This window comes from Rhincodon typus, chromosome 22, assembly GCF_021869965.1.
Source record: "Rhincodon typus isolate 14 chromosome 22, sRhiTyp1.1, whole genome shotgun sequence".
In the NCBI taxonomy this organism is placed as follows: Eukaryota; Metazoa; Chordata; class Chondrichthyes; order Orectolobiformes; family Rhincodontidae; genus Rhincodon; species Rhincodon typus.
In genome coordinates this window covers 14,863,259-14,888,258 of record NC_063353.1, presented here as the reverse complement: position 1 = coordinate 14,888,258, position 25,000 = coordinate 14,863,259, and the positions used below count along the sequence as shown (strand labels likewise).

Below are 25,000 nucleotides of genomic sequence, written 5' to 3'. Positions count from 1 at the left end.
GGATTTGTTAGTGACATCATCTAACTTGATTTGGGGCACTTTTTGATGTTTTGCATGTTGTGCTCAGTGCCAATAATTCCTACTTCAGTTATAATTCATGTTCTTTTCAAAAGTGGTCTTTAAAGGGTAGCCTCCAATGTTACAAGTCTAACTTCTATTGGCAACAGTGTGGATTTCTCATCTTTGCAAACCTGCTTCACTTGTGGTTTCTTTGAATGAAGTTACGGTTTTAGACTGGAAAGAATAAAGATGCTGCTTGGCCTGCTGTGTTCATCCAGCTCTACACCTTGTTGCCCCTATGCATTGGTGTCTTGTACATTGAAAATCAAGATGCAACTGTCCAAAGCTATTCACAATGGATTCTCACAGCAGTAAATGAGTGGAAGATTATATACAAATATTCTGCTTTCTTTCAAAATTAAAATCAATTTATATTAGGAAAGGTACAGATATTTACAAGGGTGACTTTTGATGCATTAAGTTGCACAGTAACATTATGAATATAGATTGGGTTTTGTTTCTTTTGTAGACCTTTGAATGAAATAAAATGAATCTGAAAAATTATACTCTGCTGTATTTTGATTTTATGCAATTATTTATTTTTGTCTTTTCCTGTCTTTTCAGTACTCTGAGTGTGGATATCATGAGGTTAACATCATGTAGAATAGTAAACATGTTGAAGAATAGTTCAAATAACTCTTCTGTACAGCTTGAGGCCCTTAAAGTCATGTCACACATTATTTGTCCTGGTAAGTGAGGAAAAAAATAAACAGACTTTGTGCATATGTTAGTGAATTAATGCTTTTAATACAAAAAATATTTATTTATTCATTAGTATTTTGTATTCCAACTGACTTTTTACAAAGTTATGTTGATGGACACCTCTGACTATTTTTTAAGTACTGGGGAATTTTGGTGGAATTTTAGTTCTGGCTGGAGATGTGAATTCTGTGGGCAACCGGAGGTTTGTACAATCCACATGTCATCAACTTGTGAAAGCCTCCAAAGGCATTTGAACTTTAAAGTCTCATCATATCTTTGACTTTAAGACACTTGAATTCCTTATGATCTGATTTCAGCTTAATTATTTTAAATATGTAGTCATTAGGTATTACAAAACTTGCGTATAGCTGAAAATAGACATTTTTTCAAAATATTTGGTCTTGTACTCATCAGGAGAATTTACAAGAATATAAATGTGAAAGTGAAAAACATTTTTATACTGTCTGAACAGAACATGCTGCTTAATTGTCCAGTCAATTCTGATTTGGAGAGATGTCATCATGAAGAATGCACAAGTTAAATGCCAAACAATTTAAATGTGAACCAGGCAATTTGAATTTTGCTCTGAACCAGAAAATGGCTATCATCTCTTTTGTTCAGTTGAAACAAGCTTAATATGTATACATGCTGTTTCTGTTTGCAACGTATCGGCCCCTGTGAATTAGTATACATAACTTCAAGTGCATGCAAGTAAACCACCATAACAGTCCAAATGACAATCCAAAATTAGATGTCAGTGTAATTCTTCGCATGCTTGGTATTATTTAGCAAATGTTGTCCAGTCGACTCCTATCTAATGTTGGACGCTACTTTAGAACGTGGGATGGTTGTACACGTAAGTACCTTACCTATTGTGAATACCTGAAGGGTCATGTTTGTCATAGGAATGTAGGTTGCACATGTCACAATCACACCAGCATTGAAATTCACATACTATATCACTCATTGTGTGATAGGCACATGTCTTTCTGATTTGTGGCAGCATTCTGCTACTGGCAAACACCACTCATTCACTGTGAAACAGATCACTTAATCTTTTGCTGAAGTTTTTTAGAAATCTTACCTTTTAAGTATTATCTGAGATAGACTGCATAGTTTTCAGGATCGAAGGTGGGGGCTTTAGATCTGTTTATGGTTTGTATGGCATATAATGAGCAATAGCCTGATCTAGGTAGCCATTTTCTTGCAGGACAGCATGCAGCTTGTACAGTGAGCAAATGGTCATATTTGAAGTTGTGAATGAGGACAACCTTGACTGCACATTTGAGCAACAATTAGAGTTAGCTTTTTCACGTTGCTGCTATGCAACATGCAAATGGTGTTTGCCACTAACAGGATGCTGCCTTTAAACCAAAACCATGTCTGTCTTTCTCTCAAATACGATGTATGAACTTCAGTTCAAATGTGATGTTAGATACATATGCTATATGTCACAAAGATTGGCAGAACACATAAAATAGCATATTCTTTCAGTTGTTTGGAACAAGCAAAGCACTGACTCTGTCTGACCATCCCATGTTTGCAAAACTCTAAACACAATGTCCAATATTAAATGTGAATTCATGATTGATCAACATTTGCTAAATAATGCTGAGTTTCCGAAGAATCACACTGACAATCCATTTAGGATTGTCAATAGGGCTCATAGAGTAGTAAACTTGTGATTATTAGAGGCTACATATATTAATGCACTGGACCATGCTATTTGAAGATACAATGAATTGTGCATACACTGTGCCTGTTTTGACTGAACAAAGTAAGTGAAGGCCATTCACTGGCTCCGATCAGATTCAAATTGCCTAATAAAGACTGAAAAAAGTGTGAATGCTGTAAATCAGGAACAAAAACGGAAATTGCTGGAAGCTCAGCAGGTCTGGCAGCATCTGTGATGGAAAAAATAAGAGTTAACGGATCGGGTCCGATGACTGTTCCTCAGAATTGATGGTAGGCTGGGAAAATGTTGGTCTGTATGCAGAAAATGGGGAGAGGTATGGGGTAGGGAGTAAACAATAGGATAGAGCCCGAAGAGAGAGAAGAGCATTTGGATAGACAAAAGAGTTTATAACGATCTGGCTCGGAGGGTGAATAGTTGTTAATGGGAACTGTTAGTGACTAACAATAGATAGTGTGTAATGGTAGGCTATGTGATAACAAGGTCTGGTGTGTAGGGTAGGGGGCTAGGACATGGGCGAGTTCAGGCCCTAAAATTATTGAACTCGATATTGTGTCTAGAGAGCTGCAGGGTCCCCAAGTAGAAAGTGAGGTGTTGTTATTCCAGCTTGCGCTGACCCTCACTGGAACACAGCAGCAAGCCAGAGACAGATGTTGGTCAGGGAACAGGGTGGTGTGTTAACAGGTAACAGGTAGCTCAGGGTCTTTTTTGCGAGCAGAACGTGGATGTTCTGCGAAGCGGTCACCCAGTCTCAAATTGCCTAGTTCAAGTTTAAACCGAGCTTGGCAGTTAATCTTCTGTCATCATCTAACTGTTATGCATTCTTCATGGTGACACCTCGACAAATCAGTGTGCTCTACTCATATGATTTAAAACTAATGTTCTCTTTTACATTGGCATTCTTGTGAATTGTCCTAAGTACAAGATGAAAAGCTTTGACAAAATGTTTCTATTTTAAATTATTGTGCTGTATTGCTTGACTTATGTGCCATCTTAAAAAAGGTGATGTGGAAAGAGATTATGATTTGACATTGTTGAAACCAGCGTTGAATCCAGTGTTTGTTCAACTGTCTGATGGGAGGACAATGTTCTGTTTCTGAAGCCATGCATTCAGCCTACTTGCATGGAACATTGCAGAAGGTGAAGGACAGAAAGGTCAGTGGAAGTGGGTTCGAGAATTAAATTAACAGATGGTTCGTAGTCAGAACTATGGACTGAATGGAGGTGGTCCGTGAATTGGCCCTCCTATCTATTATGTTTTCTGTGCAAATAAGAATACATCATGAGCAGTGAATACAATATAGTAAATTGAAATAAGTATGAGTAAATTACTTTATTAGCTGTCTCGATGCTTGAAAAATAGGAAGTGTTGAAGTAAAAGGGCAGGTGTTATGTCTCCTGAGCTTGCAAAGGAAGGTGCCATGAGAGGGGTTGGGTTTGTTGGAGGTGATTTGAGATGTTGGACAGGGAACAAACAACCCCTTTGGAATGTGGGAAGGGTGGGGAGTGATGGGCAGCATGCTTCAATGTGGCATCATTCTGTGGATGGCAGAGATGTTTTGAATGGGGAAGCTGGTTGGATGGAAGGAAAAGCTAAAAGAAGTTTTCCCATGTTTATGAGAGGGAGGAAGTGAAAAGGTTGATAGCAGAAATGCTAAACATGAATCTGACAAATTCAAAGGCAACCATGCTGGTCGTCAGGTCGTCCTTGGTTGCGGGAAAAAAGAAAGACATATCAGACAGTCTGGAGTGGAAGGTGGACTGTCACAACAGATGCAACAGAACCAAAGATGACCTAGTGCTTTATTGGAAAAGTTGGGAGGAAATTTAGTCAAGGTAGCTTTGGGAGCCAGTGGGCTTAGAGTGGATACTGGCAGCCAGAAATGGAATCATCGAGGTTGAGGAAAGGAAAGCAAGAGTCATCTAAAGGCTATGTTAAGTCAAGAAAAGTGTAGAAATTGGAAATAAATTTCTGACATTTTCCAGTTCAGTGTGTTATCAAGAAATGTTACAGATACAGTCATCAATCACAGAAAAATAGCTGATGGACAGGTCTTTGGTAGGTCTAGTACAAAGTATGTTCCAAATAGCTCCTAAGAAGTAAGCATAATTCAGACCTGTAGAGATTTTCATAGTTACGTTTTTTTCTTGGAGAAATGAGTGGAGTTAAAGGAGAAGTTGTTCAATGTGAGAAAAGGTTACTGTGGAGTAGGATGATGATGGATAGGGCATGTTTGGGCTTCTGTTCAAGGAAGAAGCTAAGAGCCCCAAGGCCTCCCAGATTTAAAGTCTATGATGAAAAGAAAAGAGTTAGGAAAGGAAACGGGAAGCTGTTGAAGTGATGCAAGACTGGGTGTGAACAACGGAAGACAAATCGAGTAAAAACAGGAAGGAAAACATCTGGTTGTGAGTAACAGGCTGAAATTATGGTTTCACCAGGGCAGTCTTGTTCTAGCTCTGATAGGAGGTGAAGTGAACTGAGAGTTTGGAGGCTGGGAATGGGGGCTTGGTAGTAAAAATTACAAGTCAGTGCCAATCTTGGAAATAATGGCTTGATTTTCAAAGGCGAGATAATGGTCCAGGAGAAAGTATGAGAATGTGTTCGACAGTTGGGGCAGTATTTTTTTCTGTGGATGACTGAACAATGCCGTTAGACTGAAATGAGGTCAGAAGCCCAAATTCTGTGTTGAATTTGAAGAGTCCAATGGACCTAATGGTTACAGAACCATTGGAGACCCGTACCACTTCTTTGTGGAAAGCCTGACACAACTATTAGGCAATCATGCATTTAGCTGGAGAGTGACAGGCCTCCCATGAAATCAGGCCTCTGAAAGGGAGGACATACCACCCCAAGAACAGCCAACCAGAAGTAGGTTAGAATAAATGAGGGCACTTCAGAAATTTAGGGTGGGTCATGACACATTTGCAGTCCTCAGTGGAAAGATCAGAGAGGTTAAGAGACCAGGGGGTCATGAGATTCTGAGTTTCCTTTTTTGGAATTGACTCTATACAGTGAACACAAGGCAAAGACCTGGGGAACCTAAAGACATCATAATATCTTTTAAGCAGTGCTATTTTTGGCTGCCAAGGGAAAATAACACATTGAATTGAGTGCTGTATATAGGTGAGGGCCTTTAGTTTATGTCAGCATTTCATTAAGCAATATATCTGTGATAAATTCCCATAAGAGCATTGTTTTTAAAAGTGTGGTATAACTTTAATGTGCTGAGCATATTGTGAATTTTCTTGGTCTGGCCTGCAGTTTACCTCAAAGGTTTTTAAAGGTTATACAACAATGTACTTTGCTACTTTCCAAGGTTTGACCTACATTTTTGAAAGATGCTTTAAATCTAGAATGAGAAGCCATTTCGAATTGGCAACTCGCAACAAATTAACAAACTTTCAAGATTGATAAAATTGGGATTAAGATATATTATAATTGTTAGCAACATTAGGTTACTAACATAATAATGCAGCATTTAAAAAAATGTTATCATCTTTCCATGGTTGTAAGATTCAGAAAAATATTGATCTTAATTTTTAATTCAGAGGCAATCAAATAATGCCTCTGTGATATACTGGGCCCATGAATGGAAACTATTACAGTATCAACACCAATAGAAGACTTAAAAATGCTATTAATAACAATGAGTGGTGTGCTGACAAATGTTTAGAGTAGAAAAACCAACAATTTATTTCTATCTACGAGTGTACTCGCAGAACCCTCTCATTATTAGTTGAAAGGATGCAATTTTAATTTGGCAGTGCAAAAAATTATAATGTTACAGATATTTTGACAAATAGAGAACCTGACCTTTAAAGAGTCTTGCGAAATTCAAAGAATCAGTTTGCATCCAGTCGAGAATGCCAGCAAATTAATAGATCTGGTTTTGAGCCATGGTCACACAGCCTTGTATGAATTAGATTATCTGTTCAGGCTGTTTTCTGGCCTGGATTTGCATAATTTTGTGCTGCTGTTGCCACTTCAATGTAATAAACAAATTACATTGTATTATTTACTACTATTAATAGAATGTATTAATTTTAATTGTATTTTCTTCGACAAAGTAAAAGTTTTTTAACTGGATAGACTCTGGCCATGCTCAAAGAGAATGGGGGAGAAATAAGGAGAATATTGTAAACAAAATCTTTTTGGCTAAATGAAGGAGATTTCCTTGAATGAAAACAATGCAGAAGGAAAAGGTAGTTGTGGTAGGTAGGTACAGCAAAATGAAGTAGGAACTTAAGATGTTCTAATTATTCTGAAGAATGCACCCAAATGGCAAATGTTTTATGGGACTTGCTGGTTTTGTGACACAATAGTTGGGATCAAAGCTGTAAAATTCAAATTTTGAATAGTGCAGGAGAGAGATTGGAGAGAGAGCCAGGATCATCATTAGTGATTGTGGAATATTTATGCAACATTTTCAGCAGAACATTAAAGGATGTGAGATCATTATCGTAAATGATGACATGGCTGTTTGAAGAGTGATCTTGATAGGCCAAATGCCTTTATCCTGCGTTTTTTTTTAAATTGTTCTCACTCTTCCTAATGTGTATATATAGTTGTTTTATTACTATGTGTCCAATGTCAATCACACAGAGGACACGTTGGATGCAGAGGAAGATACAGATAAGTTGGAAACAATGAAGAAAGCAATTCAAAAACAGTGTTTGTCCAATGGTTTTCATGAATTAGTTCTTGAAGCTTTGAATATGGTAAGAACAAAACAGATTGGTGGTTCACTTTTTCCATTTGCTTTGCTTTTGCTCTTTTTATGGCCAAATTCAGCTCCTATGTCTTATGATCTCTAAGTGAAGAACCTGCAATTACAATAAAAGCACAGCTTTGAACAAATGAGTAAGCCTTATGAAAAAAAAGGTGTGGACTTTGCAAAAGCTGTCTTCTTTGAGAATTAATTTTCAGCAAAGAGAAAAAAAAATTGTAAGCCCAAGACGAAAATCAAACTTGAAGGAAACAAATTCAAGTTTATAGCTTTAAAATTTTATGTAAATAAGTAATGTGTATCTTTTTGAGTTGCAGAAGGTTTATACTATTATTCACCAAACTATTAATTAATTCTGAGGCTTTTGACCTAAAATATTATACTATCCACCAGCTTCAGCTGCTAACCTGCCTTGTATTTATTATTGTTCCATATTTTTGTAATTTTTGTGTATTTCTCTGTCAAAATAAATTAATTTAACCTGTATTGCACAGTTTACTGAGGAGATTTCCATCCCTTCTTCAATATTTTGACATATATAGATAATAGTCAGGAAAATAGCAATGGAATATGGCCATTTGTTCATCATTTACTTGATAAATGTAATGCTTGACTTATTCTTGGAACATTGATATGGTGACATATTATGATCCATATGCTTGATCTATTATGGAGCTGCTCTGGAAAAACAACCTTGCCAGTGACCAAAATTGCCAAGAACTTTTATTGGATACAGCATTTATAATCTTATAGGTCTTAAGTTGGTAAAACATTTAATTTGAAGTCTGCTTATTGGCAGCACTAATTTGAACAATCTATTCAGGAATCCTAAGATTCTGGAAAATCCCCAGAGGACTTGAAAACTGTCAATGTAACACATTTATTAAAAAAGAGAAGGAGACAAAGAACAGGTAATTATAGGCCAGTTAGCTTATTGTCTGTTCTTGGGAAAATGTTAGAATCTGTTATAATGAATGGGATAATAGAGCGTTTAGAAATAATTAATATGATCAAGCAGAGCCAGCATGGCTTCACAGCAGGGGAAGTTATACCTGGTAAATTTACTAGAATTCTTTGAGGAGGTAACAAGCATGACAGATACAGAGAAGCAGTGGATCTAAAAGGGTTGGATCTTCAGAAGGCGTTGATAGGATATCACACACTAGACTACTTAATAAAATAAAAGCCCATTGTATTGGAGCTATTACATTATTATGGATAGAGGATTGTCTAAGGTTACAGAATTGGGCTAATGAGTGCATTTTCAGTATGGCAGTCTGTAATTAGGGGAGTGCCGCAGGGGTCAGTGCTGAGTCATAAGTATTTGCAATGTATATTAATGACATGGATGATGAAAGTGAATGGAATATAACCAAGTTTGCAGATAACACAAAAATGAGTGGAAAGACCAGTATTGAGGATGGCAGATTCAGCCGAGGAATGTAGATAGGTCAAGCAGGTGGACAGAATCTTGGCAGATGGAATATAATGTGAGAAAACGAGAGTTAATGCATTTTAGCAGGAAGAATAAATGAGATGAATATTATTTAAATGGAGAAAGACTGCAGAAAGCTTATGAATCAGAGGGATTTAGGAATCCTTGTGTCTGAATCACCAAAGAGCTAGCATCCAAGTTCAACGGGTGAGAGGAAGGCAAATTTAATGTTGGCCTTTTATTTCAAAGGAACTAGCGTATAAGAGTAAAGAGGTACCAGTCAGACCACAGCTGGGGTACAGCGAACAGTTTTCATCCTCTTATCTAAGGAAAGATACACTGGCATTAGATGTAGCCGAGAAGGTTCACTGGGCTGATGCCAGGTATGGAGGGACTGTACCCATTGGAATTTAGAAGATTGAGAAGCGACTTTATTGAAACATACAAGATTCTTATGATACTTAACAGGGTATGTGCAGAGAAGTTGCTTTCCCATGTGGGAAAGTGTAGGACCAGGGGGGTATAATCTCAGAATAAGGACTTGCCGATGCCTTACAGAGAAGAGGAGGAATTACTTCCCTTAGACGGTAGTGAATCTGCAGAATTCTTTACTACACAGGACTGTTGAAGCTTGGTCATTCAGTATTTAGCCCTTGTTTCTCCACTGATCACCCAATCTGGCTCTAAGTGTTTAATAATATCGGTGGTCAATAATGAAACATGATTGCTTAATAGTTTGACTGTAATTACCTCTGGAGTTAGGGACTGGAAGAAGGATTAAAGAAGTGATCAGAGCTAGCGCACACAGTTGGAGGCGGATGCAAGATGTGGAAAAGGTAGTCTGATATCTTTGCATGTGTTGCTTTAGTGAGAGAGATAGTAAATATCATATATGTGTCCACTTAAACAATAGCTGTTTTTGTTTTGGACGCCAATGGCATTAGAGTAGAAATAATACAAAACTACTTTGTGGCAGATAAAATCCTTTGCTTGTAAGAGAATATTTTAAGGTTGAATACCAGTCTCATTCATGCAACTCTTTCATTCTTAAACTTTTTGATGCCAATCATTGTGATTGTACTTGTTTCCAGAATATTGGAAATCCAGCTATCCAACAATGTGGCCTCCGATTACTGTACGCTATTGCTGATTCTTCAGCTGCATTCGAACTAATGAAGGAAGGAGCTTTAGACACTGTGATCCATACTTTACAAATGTACCCTTACATGCAAGGTAGGAAAAAGCAATGACGTCAATTCTTTTAGTAACCTTTTTAAAAATACTGAAAGTTTCTCTTTTCATTAACCTGTTGTGTTTATTAAAAGAATTTCTTATCAGAAAATAAAATTTGCATTGACAGGAAGCATATTGATGCTTTCTTGGTAAATACCTGTTCACTAGTCTCAAGTGAGGCAGAATAAGGAAGCATGGGAGCTCGGTCCAACTGTCTCGTCCTTGCAATTGGCTGCCTTCCTGTAGGAAAGGAGAGAAAGCAACAAACGCTGTTGTTCAGTATATGAGGTCGGATGTGCAGTGCAGGGCCAAACCAACAGTGGGGGAAAGGTATATTTCTTTGAACGTACAGTTGAGATTCTTTTCTATATGTGAGATATATCTTGGGAATGAACATTTTTGTTGTTATCCAATGGAGAAAGCTCCTTATCTGCTTAGGATAACTGAGGATCCCAAAATTAGAATTTTCACATATTTGCATTTTTGCATGCTTTAGCCTTGATGTGGAGAGAAGTACAAGTAGCAGAGGAAGCAATATTATTTTGTTCGACTCATAAAAGGCATGAATACCATGTAACAAACTAGCTATGAAATGAGGGATATTTTGATCCACTGTAATTTGGTTGGTTGTTATTGGAACAATGACTAATCAGAGTTCAGATAATCGATGGTCTGCATAGATTTAATATTACAGTTAAAAAGAAGCTATTTCTGTTATTTGTTTGGGATTTGTTCTAACATCACTATGACCTTAAACCTGACCTAAAGCTTTACAACACAGAAAATCTGTAAAGATTGAACTTTACAGAGTACTTTTCATGATCCTTGGATCCTCTGATGGACTTCACTCTTAATGAACGAATTTATTTTAAATGTAGCCATTGTTGGACTATCTGCAGTTGTAGCAGCTATGTATACACCGCAATCTCCTATGTACAGCAAATGAAGTAAAAAGGTGATGGTAATTGTTAGCAAGAATGAAAAGCGAAACACCCACGCTCTTTTTTCCTTATTACTACCAAGGGATCTTGCAACAATACAACCATGGATCATTTTCTGCAGCATTCCTGAGGAAAGGCCGAATACACAACGTTCTGTTTAGGCAAAACCTGAGCTAAAGTAGGAATTCTGTGCATCAGGTCCAAGGATTGCAATGTTTCACATGGCTTGTAGTTGTACCATTTATAATTTATTTTTATTTGCTTTTGGGATGTGAGCAACACTGATAAAGCTATGTTTATTTCTCATTCCTACTTGCCTTGACAAAGTGGTCATGGGACTTTTCCTTGAACGATGTCATTACTTATGCCATTGTTGCAGGACAGGAAATACCATAATTTTATTTTGTGGAATGAGAATATAGCAAATAATATATGTACTGATCTGGGCATTGTATGACTTGGATTATAAGATTATAATTATAATCTTCCTCCTCTGAAACTATGTGGAGATCGTGAACCTGAAAGCTACTTTACAGATGTTTGGAGGAGAATGGTAAGGTAATGGTACAACCATTCTATTATAAGGTGCATTGACAACTGAAGACGGTTGATTTTGGTGTTTTCTGCATATGTAGTTGCTCCAGTATGCTAACAGAATTGAATATTTGGAATAACTATTGCATTGGTGTTCATTTATGAATATGTGATACTTCCCATATGAATGGATTATCTAATGTGTTTGTCCCTGTCTTGTTTCAGAAATTCAGTATCTCTGTCTGAAACTCATGGGGGTACTTGTCCCAAAGAATTATTTAAGTCCTACATTCTTGTCTTTGGTGGCAAAACTTCTGTTAGAGACGCTACGCAGATATGTAGACAACCTAGACATGCAAATACAGGTACGTTATTATAAAAGTGTAATTGCATAGGACCTTAAAGAAAGACTAGTGTTATTGTTGGATTTTTACATACGATGTTTTGGGTGTTTTCTTCAAGGCATGTTCCTTGTTTTTGGTTAAAATTAGGTATAGTGATGAAGGTGAGTTAACGATTGATAGGTTAAGTTTTAATGACTCCAACTTCTGAGATCCAACAATATACTTAGCTTCCTATGGAAGTCCTGATGGAGACACACATTCTGTATTTGGGAAGTTGAAACTTCTGGTTAGCTGATTGAAGCTGCTCAAGACACTGCATGAATTTTTTTTTTTGCACTGCTGTCAATGCAGAGATTTGGGACAGATTCCAGGTAAGTCCTATGCTGCTTACCCTAAAAATGTTAAATTGGTTAATCTCAGGAATAACTCTATGAATTATCAACATAACTGAGCTGAGCTTGGAACCCAACCTGAATAACTGCTGACCCGACTGCATCCTACTCCCAAACCAACTCAACTACCTTCTCACTGACTTGACTTGACTACACCTGATCTGAATCTGGTATAGCTCTGGTGAGTAGCCACTGTACCCGAACTGATCTGTACCTCACCTCCAAACTGACTACCCCTTCCCAACTTGACCACTACCCTTCTGATCTGAATAATCCCCTTAGACCCAACTACCTCCTTGACCCAAACTGACCTGACTACCCTTGTTTTGATCTGACCCAACTACAGCAACTATGCGAATCCAATCCTTATGTTTAGTTTTTGTGAAAAAGAGCAGTTTATGATCCGTATTTAGCAATGTCTGAAAGAGAAGTTTCAAAGTATATGAATGAAAAGTTGAAAAAGGTGCGGAAACATTTGTGATAAATGAGAATATCCGTTTATACATTCAAGAGATGCATTGTTCCTTCTTCTGGATTATGTTATCATTCACACTTACTAAGCTGCACTTGGCACTAAAACTGTGTTGGATCTTTTTACTTTTACTCACTTTTAGAAGTGAGCATTACCACTGAAGCTGTCTATGGAGACCTATTATTTACAATGGTAGTCCATTTGCTTGTAATTCTGAATGTAATCTTGAATTCAGCTCAGACTAGTAGGCTATGTGTCTTTCTATCGATTACAAATGAGCCTAAATGAATTTTTGAACAGTTTCAACCCATCTTTGTTTTGAAGTCCGGTCACCAACAGCAATAAAATACAAATGAGTGGAAAAAAGAAGTGAGGATGCTGTGCTAAATCTTTAGGAGATTGGTTGGGCCTCCACTGGAGTTTCTGTTCAATCGTTGGAGGAAGGATGCTAACCTTGTAGACAGTGCATAAAATTGTACCAGGAATGAGGATCATCTATTATATATGGAGAAACTGAAGTTGTCCTCTTTAGAGCAGAGATGTTAAAGAGGAGATTTGCTAGTGCTGGTCAAAATCATCAACAATTTTGATAGAATAAATAAGGAGAAACTGTTTGCAGTATCAAAAATGTCAGGTGATTGGCAAAGGAATCGGAACTGTACAGCTATGTTGTGGCGTTTTCTTGAAAGGGTTGCGGAAGTCAATTCAATAGTGATATTTTTCAAAGGAAATTGGACAAATATTCGAAAGGAAAACATTTGTAGGGCTTTGGGGAAAGAGCAGTAAAGTGGGATTAGTTGGACTGTAGACAGGATATATGCTATAAATATTATTGTAGTCACATTTCAGGTTAATGATTGGCTGAGACGGTAGTGATTGTAATGAGGTCAGCAAGCTGGACTTCATAGAATATGAGTTCCCTGATTGGATCTGTTAATCTGGTTAATCTGCCTGACAGATAAAGGGGAGAGTGTCAAAGATGCTGACTTTGAATGAGGCAGTACTAAGATCAAGGGCTGTTAATGTGTAAATAAAAGATGACTTAGTGATGGGATACTGGCCTCTGTGGAATTATTTAAGTGGTGATGAGGGTGGGATACGATCCTGAAGAAACTCGCTTGCAACAGGCGTCTTTGAGTTGGGATAAGCATTTCTCACATCATGCCTTTGTCAGGGGGAGGACGAATTCCAACAGGGCCATCCGGGGGTTTACAAAATGAAGAAGTTGGAGAGATGTTGTATCTGATGGCCAGGCCTAAATGCAGGTGTAACCGTGTTGATGGGGCAGTGCCCAGAATACCAACAAGGACAAAAATTACTGCCAGTAGCTCCCCCTCATCCATGAGAATGGCCAGGTAAACCTTGAGCTCAGCTGCATGTCAACTATGCAAGTCCTTTCATGAGAACAATGTTCTTAGTCATTGTAGATATCCACTCAAAGTGGTTGGACGTACACAGGGCCCATTCATCAAACAAGGGAAAGATGATAGAAAAACTGCGTGCATCTTTTTCAATATGTGGACTCCTGGAAGTGTTGGTCACAGATAGTGGGCTATCATTTACCATGCCACCCATAATCCAGTGGCTGGGCAGATAGAGCAGTCCTAATTTTGAAGGCTGACTTAAAGAAATAGCCTACAGCCTCACTAGATACCAAGCTGTCACAGTTCTTATTTGAACATAGGACCATCCAACATGCAACTACAGGGATTGCACTGGTAGAGTTGCTAATGGGTAGAAGATTGCACACCAGGTAAAGTCTCTGGTCTTCTTGGACCTGGTGAGGTGGTGAAATGGCAATTCCAGAACACCAACGCCAGACACAAGACTCGCATCAAGCAAGATTCATAGAGTTATACAGCATGGAAACAGACTCTTCAGTCCAACTCGTCCATGCTAATTAGATATCCTAAACTGATCTATTTGCCAGCATTTGGCCCATACCCCTCTAAACCCTTCCTGTCAGGTACCCATCCAAATGCCTTTTAAATATTGTAATTGTACTGCCTCCATCACTTTCTCTGGTAGTTCGTTCCATACATGCACCACCCGCTGTGAAAAAGTTGCCCCTTAAGTCTCTTTTAAATTTTTCCCCGCTCACTTTAAACCTATGCCCTCTAGCTTTGGAATGCCCTACCTAGGAAAAAGACCTTGGCTATTCACCCTATCTATGCCTCTCATGATTTTATAAACCTTTGTAAGTCACCCCACAGTCTTCGAAGCTCCAGGGGAATAAAGCCCCAGCCTTTTGAATCTTTCCCTATAGCTGATACCCTCCAATCCATTTAACATCCTTGTCAATCTTTTCTGTACCCTTTCAAGTTGAACAACATCTTTCCTGTAGCAGGGGGATCATAATTGAGTGCAGTATTCTAAAAGTGGCCTCGCTGATGTCCAGTACAGCTAACTCCTATATTCAATGCACTGACCAATGAAGGTAAGCATGCCAAATACTTTCTTCACTGCCCTGTCTACCTGCAACTCTACTTTTGAGGAACTATGCACCCGTACCCCCAGGTCTCCTTGTTCGACCCAGGCCTTTACTGGAGAATTTCTTCCCTGATTTGCCTTTCTAAAATGTAACACCTCACATTTATGTAAATTAAACTCCATCTGCCACTCCTCGACTCATTGACCCATCTGATCAAGGCCCCATTGTGCTCTGATATAACTTTCTTCATTGTCCGTTGCACCACCTATTTTGGTTTCATCTGCAAATTTACTAACGAAACCTCCTGAGAAAGTTTAATACAGAGGACGAAGTTTGATGTAAGAATCATGGAAATGGCCCCACAGGACTCAGAGGCATTCTCAGTGTGTCCTCAGGACCAGTGATGTATAAAGTTTGGGTAGGGCAGTGGTCCTAAACAAGCACATGGGCCATGTTCATGTGTAAATAACTTGGTGACGGGATACTGGCCTCTGGAGTTATTTTAGGGATCATACTTGTTGAGTGATTTAAAAGGTCTTCATCATTTATATCTTTGTGTGAGCAACGCGTGGGATTCCTCCGGGTGCTCCGGTTTTCTCCCACAGTCCAAAGATGTGCTGGGTAGGTGGATTGGCCATGCTAAATTGCCCATAGTGCCTGGGGTGTTTAGGTTAGGTGGGTTAGATGAGGGAAATGTAAGTGTAGGGGAATGGGTCAGGATGGGGTGCTGTTCGGAGGGGTGGTGTGGATTTGTTGGGCTGAATGGCCTGTTTCCACACTGTAGGGATTCTATGATATAACACAAAAATGACAGATGGTTACTTGATTAGCACTGAAGTGTTACAGAGTCATAGTCATATAGCATGGAACCAGACCCTTAGGTCCAACCGGTCCATGCCGACTATAATACCAAACTAAACTAGTTCCATCTGCCTGCACTTGGCCCATATCTTTTAAACATCGTAACTGTACCCGCATCCACCACTTCTTCTGGAAGTTCATTCCACATTGCCTCTCCTGTCTTTTTTAAATCTCTCTTCTCCCTCCTTAAAATTATGCCACCTAGTCTTGAAGTACCCACCCTAGGGAAAAGTCACCTGCCATTCACCTTATCTGTATCCCTCATTAATTTATAAACCTCTAAGTTCACCTCCCAACCTTCTACACTCCAATGAAAAAAGTCCCAATCTATACAACCTCTCCTTTTGTAACTCAAACCTTCCGTTTCTGGCAACATCCTGGTAAATCTCTTCTGAACCCTCTCCAGCTTAATAATATCCTTTCTATAACAGGGTGACCAGAACTGGACACAGTGCTCCAGAAAAGGCCTCTCTAACATCCTGTACTTCCTCAACATAACATCCCAATTCCTATATATAAAGGTCTCAGCAATAAAAGCAAGCATGCTAAATGCCTTCCTAACCACCTTATCTATGTGATGCCAACTTCAAAGAATTATATTCCTGAATCTCTAGGTTTCTATGTTCTATGACTCTGCCCAAGGCCCTACTTTTAATTGTATAAGTCTTGATTTGTTTATCCAAAATGTAATACCTCGCATTTATCCAAATTAAACTCAAATTGCCACTCTTCAGCCGATTGACCCAATTGATCAAGATTGCTTTGTAATCTTAGACAACCTTTTTCACTGTCCACTATACCACCAATCTTGGTGTTATGTGCAAACTTATTAACCGTGCTTTCTATGTTCTCGTCTAATTCAGTTACATAAATGACAAACAAAAGTGGACCATGCACTGATCCCTGTGGAACACCACTGGTCTCAGGTGTCCAGTCCGAAAAGTAACTCTCCACCATCACTCTCTGTCTCATGTCGTTAAGCCAATTTTGTATCCAATTGGTAAGCTCACCCTGAATCCCATGTGATCTAACTTTACTAATTAGTCTACCATGTGGAACTTTGTTGAAGGCTTTACTAAGGTTCAAGTAAACAACGTCTAATACTCTGCCTTAGTCAGTTTTCTTGGTTACTTCCTCAAAAAGCTCAATCAAGTTTCTGAGACGCGATTTTGCTCGCACAAAATCATGTTGACTATCCCTAACCATGCATTGCATCTCCAAATGCATATAAATCCTACCTTTCAGAATCACTTCCACCAACTTAACTACCACTGAAGTCAGACTCTCAGGTTTATAGTTCCCAGGCTTCTCCTTACATCCCTTCTTAAACAACGGGACAACATTAGCCTCTGTCCAGTCATCCGGTCCCCCACCATTGTTACAGATGATACAAATATTTCTGCAAGGCACCCCGAAATTTCCTCCCTAACCTCCCACAAAGTCCTGGAATACACTAGATCAGGTCCTGGAGATTTATCCACCTTTATATTTTCTAAGATCTCCAGCACTTCCTCTTCTGGAATGTGAACTGGTTTCAAAACATCAATATTTATTTCCCTGAATTCTGTAGCCTCTATTTCTTTCTCTTGTGGCAAAACATTGCATATTGCCACAAAATCTTGCTCACTTTTGCTATGCATTCAGCCATTAATGCAACATTAGAACATTTAATTTTTTTAACATTATTTTATGTTAATTTTTATTTTTAAGAAGGTCAAGGAAGCTTGGTTAAACATGCTTCCTCAGCTCTGGTTGTCACCTGTGCTATTCACGTGTTTCAAGTGTTTAATCAGAATTGTGATTTTCAACAAGTGCATTACTGCAAAAACCTTGACAAACGCAGCAAATGTAACTTGCTCACAAATTTCTCAGCTTGAGATTTCAAGGGCAACATAATTAAATCTGGATTTTTAAAATAATTTGACATACAGTTGAAATGTTTCCAAAATTGTGACTTAACAACCATTTTTCTTTTTTAGGGTTTCCAAGCAATCTTAATATATTTTGAAACCATACCATCTGCTTTTGTAATTTTCTTCAAGGAGGGCATTGACAGATTTATTTTTCATCAGATGACAGAATGCAGAAACAAGCAGGTTATATCACATTTCTTTCTGGCTTTCAAGAGAAAAATTTGAGAAGCTTTATTTTCCAGATGGTTTTAGCAATTCTTTTTACATTGTTTCTTTGAAATGATTAGCTACAGAACCTCCTCTGCAAGTGCTTGTTCAAGTTGGCCATTGATCGTGGAATAAGAAATCAGATGCTTGAGAATGCTTGTTCAGAAAACAATGTCACAATGGCAGAATATTTAATCATCTTGGCGGCTGATGTCAATCATAAGTCTAAAAATGAATCACTGATTTACCAGGTGAATATAATTTTGTTCAAATTATAAGTCAGCTGTAACTCAATTTCTACGACCAAGAATCATCTTTTGGTAAATTTCAACATAGTCAATAGTGGGATTGTGGCTTAGGTTCCAGAATACAGACATTAATGGTGAATTTGACTTCCACCTCAAAACAGAAAATGTTTGTGCATAATTTTATCTCTTAAAAGTGGGTGAGTTTGAACTGAGTGGGAAGTTAAAACATTAAAAATTTGAAACCTAAATCCAACCTGTCGCAAATTTTGGCCACTTCAGTTTTAATGGTGATTAATCTCCTTTTGCTAGACAGTTAAATAGTTGAAATCTGTTTAAGGAAGTTTGATACCTCTGGTTTAATGCCTCTGTTTCCGTTTCCAACTTCCGAAAGCTAGAATTAACTGGGTTTTGGTGAACCTAACAAGAAAGATGATTAGAGGTGCTGAAACCTTAAGTTTAGTGCCTTTACAGCTTTGCTATGGGTCATAAGGAACAGAAGTATTGTCTCCAGACCCAACAAGCTACTGTTTAAACCTACCTTCAATCACTAGCCTCAATGTCCACCCTACTGCCTCATCCTATCAGTTTGCTGTTGCTTTCATATTATTAAGGTCCAGGCTAAAGCACTCAGGGTGACACCCATCCAGATTTGATTCTGGAAATCTCCAAAATGTAAGAGGTAAACTCTCAGCAAAAGTATTGTAAGAAAACTCTTCACTGTCTAAGGCAATCCTGGGTAATGTAGGTGACCGTGGTCTTCCAAACATTCCAGTTCTAGCAACACGGGATGACCTTGTTAAGGTCCTAATTCAGCCACTCTTTAATGTTGTCTCACTTCTTCCTTCATTGTCATCCCCTTGTTTTTCATCCATTAGTCCTTCTGATGGTAATCCAACTCTTCTGCATGGAAAATATGTCTGAAGAACTCCATTTCTTTTGATATTGTTTAGAAGTTCTCCATTCTTATTCTCTTGACCTCATTCAGTACTACTTCGTCTGTTCTTTGCTCTGCGCACTTTACTGTTAGAATATTTTTCAAACACCACATTTCTTGATCAGTTTTCTTTTCTTCCTATTTCCCAGTGCTCCAAGCCTCAGATCAGGAACTCATTACTGATGAGACATAACAGACTAAATCTTGGGACTTTTTTGGGCTAATTTCAAGTAGTGTTGAGTTTTTTGGATGGTTTGTCGCCATGAAGCCTCGGAAGTTTTCTTGCCCTACCTTGCCAAACTTGCCTGATTGATTACCTATCTCGCCCCAAGGCATCTCCCCTTCATTTTCTCCCATCTTGCCATTCACCATTCCAAGAACAACTCACCACTCAGTGGATATCCAAGGAAAGACATCCCTTTTGCCCACACTATCTTTAAAGGCGTCTACTGTTTTGGGGGAGGATTTTTACTTTGACTACACTATATTGGAGAATGCCCTTGATTAACTGGGCCAAGAACCCTTGAATGAAGGTTATCTCCCTATATCCATAGATTGAGGCCTGCTGATCTATAACAAGCTTCCTGGCTTTGTGACTGTGCTTAAAATAAAAGGCAGTACAGCACAAACATGAACCTGGTATCTCTGGCTTGGGGGCAAGGTACTGCAAGGCTAGGAAGCTGTAACTATCCAAGTAGGCTCAGAGCCATGAGCATTATGAGAGCAAATGAAGAGCCTGGAGAAGTAGCCTCGTCCAGTCCATGAACTGGATTCATGTCACTGAGCTACACCAAGTTGCTGTAGCATTACAATGTAGCCCATGTTCCTCAGATCCTATAACAGTCTACCTAGAATTTTAATTTATTCTTATTTCAAGACTTGTGCTTGTGAATCTTAAGAATAGCGCTTAATATTGAAGTTAAATAAAAAAACTTCTGACTTGTCCAATCTTTCTTTTTCAGATTTCACTACTGGTTTTGACACCAGACATCACAGTGTGAACCTTGTGATTGAATTAATTGACATGTTCTAAATTTCTTTCATTAACTGTGATGCATATAACATTCTTTTTCTTTGTCATTGTCTAAGTTTACTTTTCCTTGAGGTTGACGAGAAATCCACACCTACCACTTTCTTTTATGACTGTATTGATTAATTTTTGAAAATCGTTTTCTTTTGGTGTTGTCAATGCTTTTAATGATTTTCCGCCTGGCTTTGTTACTACGGAGAAACAGTCCAATGAGAGAATGTAGCATTGCCTAATCCCTCTTTTGAATATGTTCAACTTTTCTTTTGTATCAGTCGTTTCTTCCACTGACAAAGTGATTCTTTACTAACACTTGATGCTTCTTAAATGAGAGGGTCTTTCAGTCAAGATCCAACCTCAGGGCTTTCCATGGAATTTTCAGCTTGATGTTCATCATGGTAACCATTGTTACATGATCACTGTCAAAACCTGCTCAAGGATAGGATTTTGACTGTTTACTGGATCTTCTAAAATGTCTCTTTATTGTAATAAAGTTGATTTAATTTTTCTTTTGGTCAGCTGGATTTCATACTCTAACCACATGTTTGTGATAACTTGGCTCTTACAACATATATCACCTCGGTTATAGAGCTGTGGAAACATGGAAACAACTTGTCCATGCCAACCAGATATCTTAAATTAATCTAGTCCCATTTGCCAGTATTTGGCCCATATACCCGTCGGGATGCCTTTCAAATGTTGTAATTGTGCCAGCCTCCACAACTTCATTTGGCAGCTCATTCCATACACCCTCTGTGTGAAAATGTTGCCCCTTAGGGCCCTTTTAAATCTTTCCCCTCTCACCTTAAGCCTACGTTTTCTAGTTTTGGACTCCAGGGAAAAGACCTTGGTTATTCATCCTATTCCAAGCCCCTCATGGTTTTATAAACCTCTATAAGATCACCCCTCAGCCTCCGACACCCTGGGGAAAATACCCCCAGTCTATTCACCTTCTCCCTGTAACTCAAACCCTCCAACCTTTGGATTCTTGGTTCCTTGTATTGGATGAAGTGTTAACAAGAGTGGTGCTGCCCCATTTATTGCTGTGATAAATGTCTTGATGAGAATTGTTAATACTGACCATATTTGATTTGGGAAAATGTAGGCATGTGATGTTTTACTGTTGCTTTCCTCCATGTATGTTTGTAACACAAACTTTTTTCCCATAGTATCCTGCATCTAACACTGGCCAGGCATTGTCCTCTGAACTTGTGACTCCTTTCCCTTCGTAACCATAGAATCTGTCAGATTTTCTATTGGCTGGCATTTGCAAGCTTAAGAAAAGAAGTATTCCAAGTATTATGAGTGAGACCAGTTGGACCCTGGATCTTGCACACCTGAGAGGAGAGGGTTTGTCATTCTGATACTCTTGCTATTCCTTCCCTGGTAGTAAGTTTCTAAAGAAAAAGCAGCAATGAGTTCTGAGAATTTATTGTTGTACGTTCAAAGTTTTAATCAGCCCCTTCACTTGCCATTGTGTTGTTGACTTGATTTAAGTAGTATAGTTCAGGAAGCCTACGAAACCCATGATAAGAATCGTTTCTGTTACCAGTTGGTTTGATGTTCATTCGCACACTGATCATTAGAGACCCCTCGCTACTTTCTAATCATCCTGCTCAGATATGTTAACACATACCTCTGGAGCAGATGGGACTTGAGTTCAGGATTCCTGGATAAGAGGTACGTAGGTACTCACAATGTCCCACAAGAGCCCCAAGGAAAAACCCACGGACATGATCCAGTTGAATGAGTTGAAGCATCATTCAAATCGCACAGTAAGTGTTTGTTAATTGAATATGAACCTGAATTATTTGTAGCAGTCAGTATCTTTGAACCAATTGGTGGGCTTTTGCCAGCTTTAACCTGGTTCCTGCAGGCAATCTGTGCCTAAACCCGATTATTTGAGAAAAAGCCACATTATGCTTTTTAAACTCTGAGAAGAATAAAAACAACTCCCTGCAATTTTGCTTGGTTAACTTAATAGTACTTGAATTGTTAACGATTTCTTATTGGTTTTCATAGGCTTGTAAGAAAAGCAGCAACCCATTGTTAGTGGAACTTCTGCTTAACCATGGAACACGTGAGCAAGATATTCGGAAAGCTTTAGAAGTCAGCATTAAGATGGGTGATGAGAGAATCATAAGCTTGCTTCTAAGAAAGCTTGGATTGGACCAAAACAATAAGGCCATTTGTCTGGGTGGACTTCATATGGGCAAGATTGAAGCAACTTGGTTATATCCATTGTTTTCCAATGAGACATTTCCCAGTTCAGAGCAACCGCTGAGTAAGTATGTGAATAGGTTTAATAGTTAAAATTGTTAAGGTTTTAAGTGGGATTGTGGAAGTATGGATCTCTTGTGTATTCTGGTAATTAAGATCTGGGGATGTCCAGATATGCTGGGCACCATGGGAGTTGCCTGGGAAGTATGACCTTCCATTGGACAATTCCCTTTCTCCCTAAGAGTCAGAGAATTTGGACAGTCCCACTTTATTCACGCAAGTAGTTGCACAGGAAATGTTAGACAAATAAAATCTAGTGTAACTCCTGGGCAATTAAATCTAGTGTAATTTCTAATCACATGCACTGACTTGGCAAATACTTTCTTCCACCCCTGTTAAGGTCCTTATGATTACCTCTCATGAACAAACCTGTCTATCCCTACCAAGCACCAAACTACACCCTCAACCCAATTCGATTATCTTCCCCGACTCAACCTATCATCTCTCAATCATTCCCCTTCCTGCTTGTTCATGCACTCACACCTATTCATTAATTTTCACACTGGAACCTTAATTTTACCATTCTGTAGCTAGTGCAATAAAAAGATGAGATAGTAAGAACTGCTGATGCTGAAGTCAGAGATAACACAGTGTGGAGCTGGAGGAACACAGCAGGCCAGGCAACATCATCAGAAGAGCAGGAAAGCTGATGTTTCAGGCTGGAACCCTTCTTCAGAAAATAAAGAAGAAGGGTCCCGACCCACAACATCAGCTTTCCTGCTCCTCTGATGCTGCCCGGCCTGCTGTGTTCCTCCAGCTTCATACTGTGTTACAATAAAAAGATGTCCTGTCTTGATCCCATTTTGAGAGCGCTGCAATCAAACTCCTTGAAGGCATGCCTCTAAATCTGTAGTGTTCATTTTTTCCACCAGTTTACAATAATAATTTTTCCTTCTTCCACACCAACATTCCCTTTAAACTGCATGGTCATGCAGCCACTGGGAAGTGCCATGTTCGCAGACAGGTGTGCTGATGCAAAGCTCCTGTATCAGGGGGCCATGCATCAGCCTTTCATGCCCTCCTACCTTCAGCCATGCACTCTTTGCTAGCTCACGCAATTACTTAGAGTAATTTCCTACAGTCTGTTTTACCTCCACCTGTTTTACTTCTGTGAGCAGAGCAATGTGTCCCATGCTGCATTGAGGCATTTTTGAAGTGGCATATATATTAGTGGCGTCACAACTTTTCACCATAAGTGCTAATTTACCGCCGTTAGATACTAGGAAACCTGTTCCTTCACATATAAATCTCTATTGCTGGACAGGTTTTGCAGTGTTTTGTTTACAACAGATGAATTAACAATGATTACTTCCTTGCTGAATAGCCACAGGTGCCTCCTTGGGAAAGCTTTTGTTACAGGATGAGACAGAATTGTCATCGGTAGTGCAGAGTTCAAGTATAAATTCTGCATTGAGCTACTGTGAGGAAGCATTAAGTAAGAGCAATGATTACACTGTATTGTTGGATATATCAGCAACTGAAACAGAAGAAGGCAGCATATTTGATGACTTGGAGAATGAAGGTTTGATTCTGATAAATACTTAAACAACTTTATTGACTTCTTTTCATTTTATCGCTAATTTATTTTAGGTATTGTTCCTTTTTGATGGCAGACAGTTTTATCAAATGATAAGTTAGAGTGATAGTATTCACTCGTTATGAATGCAGAAAGTTACTTTGCGCGTCTTACGATGTGGTTTGCATAATTCCATTGACAAATTACAACTATTATATTTGTATTTTTTAAAAAGACTAAATGTTTCGTGTATGCACTTATTTTTCACTGATGTTTGGGGCATGGTCCTGTAGTAGAACTTAAATTCAAAATTTAGTAATACATCTGTAGTTTTCTTCTGCATTGCATTAGGGGATGTCTATTATTTGTTGATGACTAAAATTTGAGGCGATGTGGAGAGAGGGTTTGCAGGCTTGTGCGTTCAAACCAAACCAATAATCAGACTATGTTTATTTAAGTACTAAAACTTTCCAATTCTGTAGCCCACATTAGTTTATATGAAAATAAACCTGTGGCTAAGCAGGGAATTGCAATTATTTTCAACCTTCCTATCCACAATTGGGTTATACATTTATATTTAAATTGTAGTTAGATGGGTTGTGTTGATCATGTGCTACAAAGCAATTTCCCTGTATTTCCATTTTCTCATTAACTGTCTTTTTTTCTTTAAACTTTAGGGAGTTATGTTGTTATTCAAAATCCAAACAATTACTTGCATGTTGGAGATTACAGCAGACCTACAATTAAGTTGAGACGCTGCAGTTCTTTGGTACGTTAGTTAAATGATGTAGACATTAATTAAATGCAACATGCTGTTGAATATTTGAACTGTTATATCTCCCTTTTATTTAAAAAAAATTGTAGTGGTTGGGTTATTCCTTTTCCCCGTTGGTTTCAAACTTGCTTTCTAATTGATCATTGGTAATTGCTGGTTAGTGTGAAACAATTCAGATTCTACAACAGAAAACACACGTTCTACACCAAAAATTTAAATTTGAAGTGTATTAAAAAAATCTAACTCTTTAAAGAATTGAAATAATTTCTAATACT

The 25,000-nt window shown here is 38.5% G+C and overlaps 1 protein-coding gene across 1 annotated transcript in view; it reads right to left on the bottom strand.

Annotated features, from left to right (window-relative positions):
• Positions 1-25,000, bottom strand: part of LOC109938859 (proton myo-inositol cotransporter) — a 128,293-nt gene that overhangs the window by 24,217 nt on the left and 79,076 nt on the right. The window lies entirely within an intron of this gene.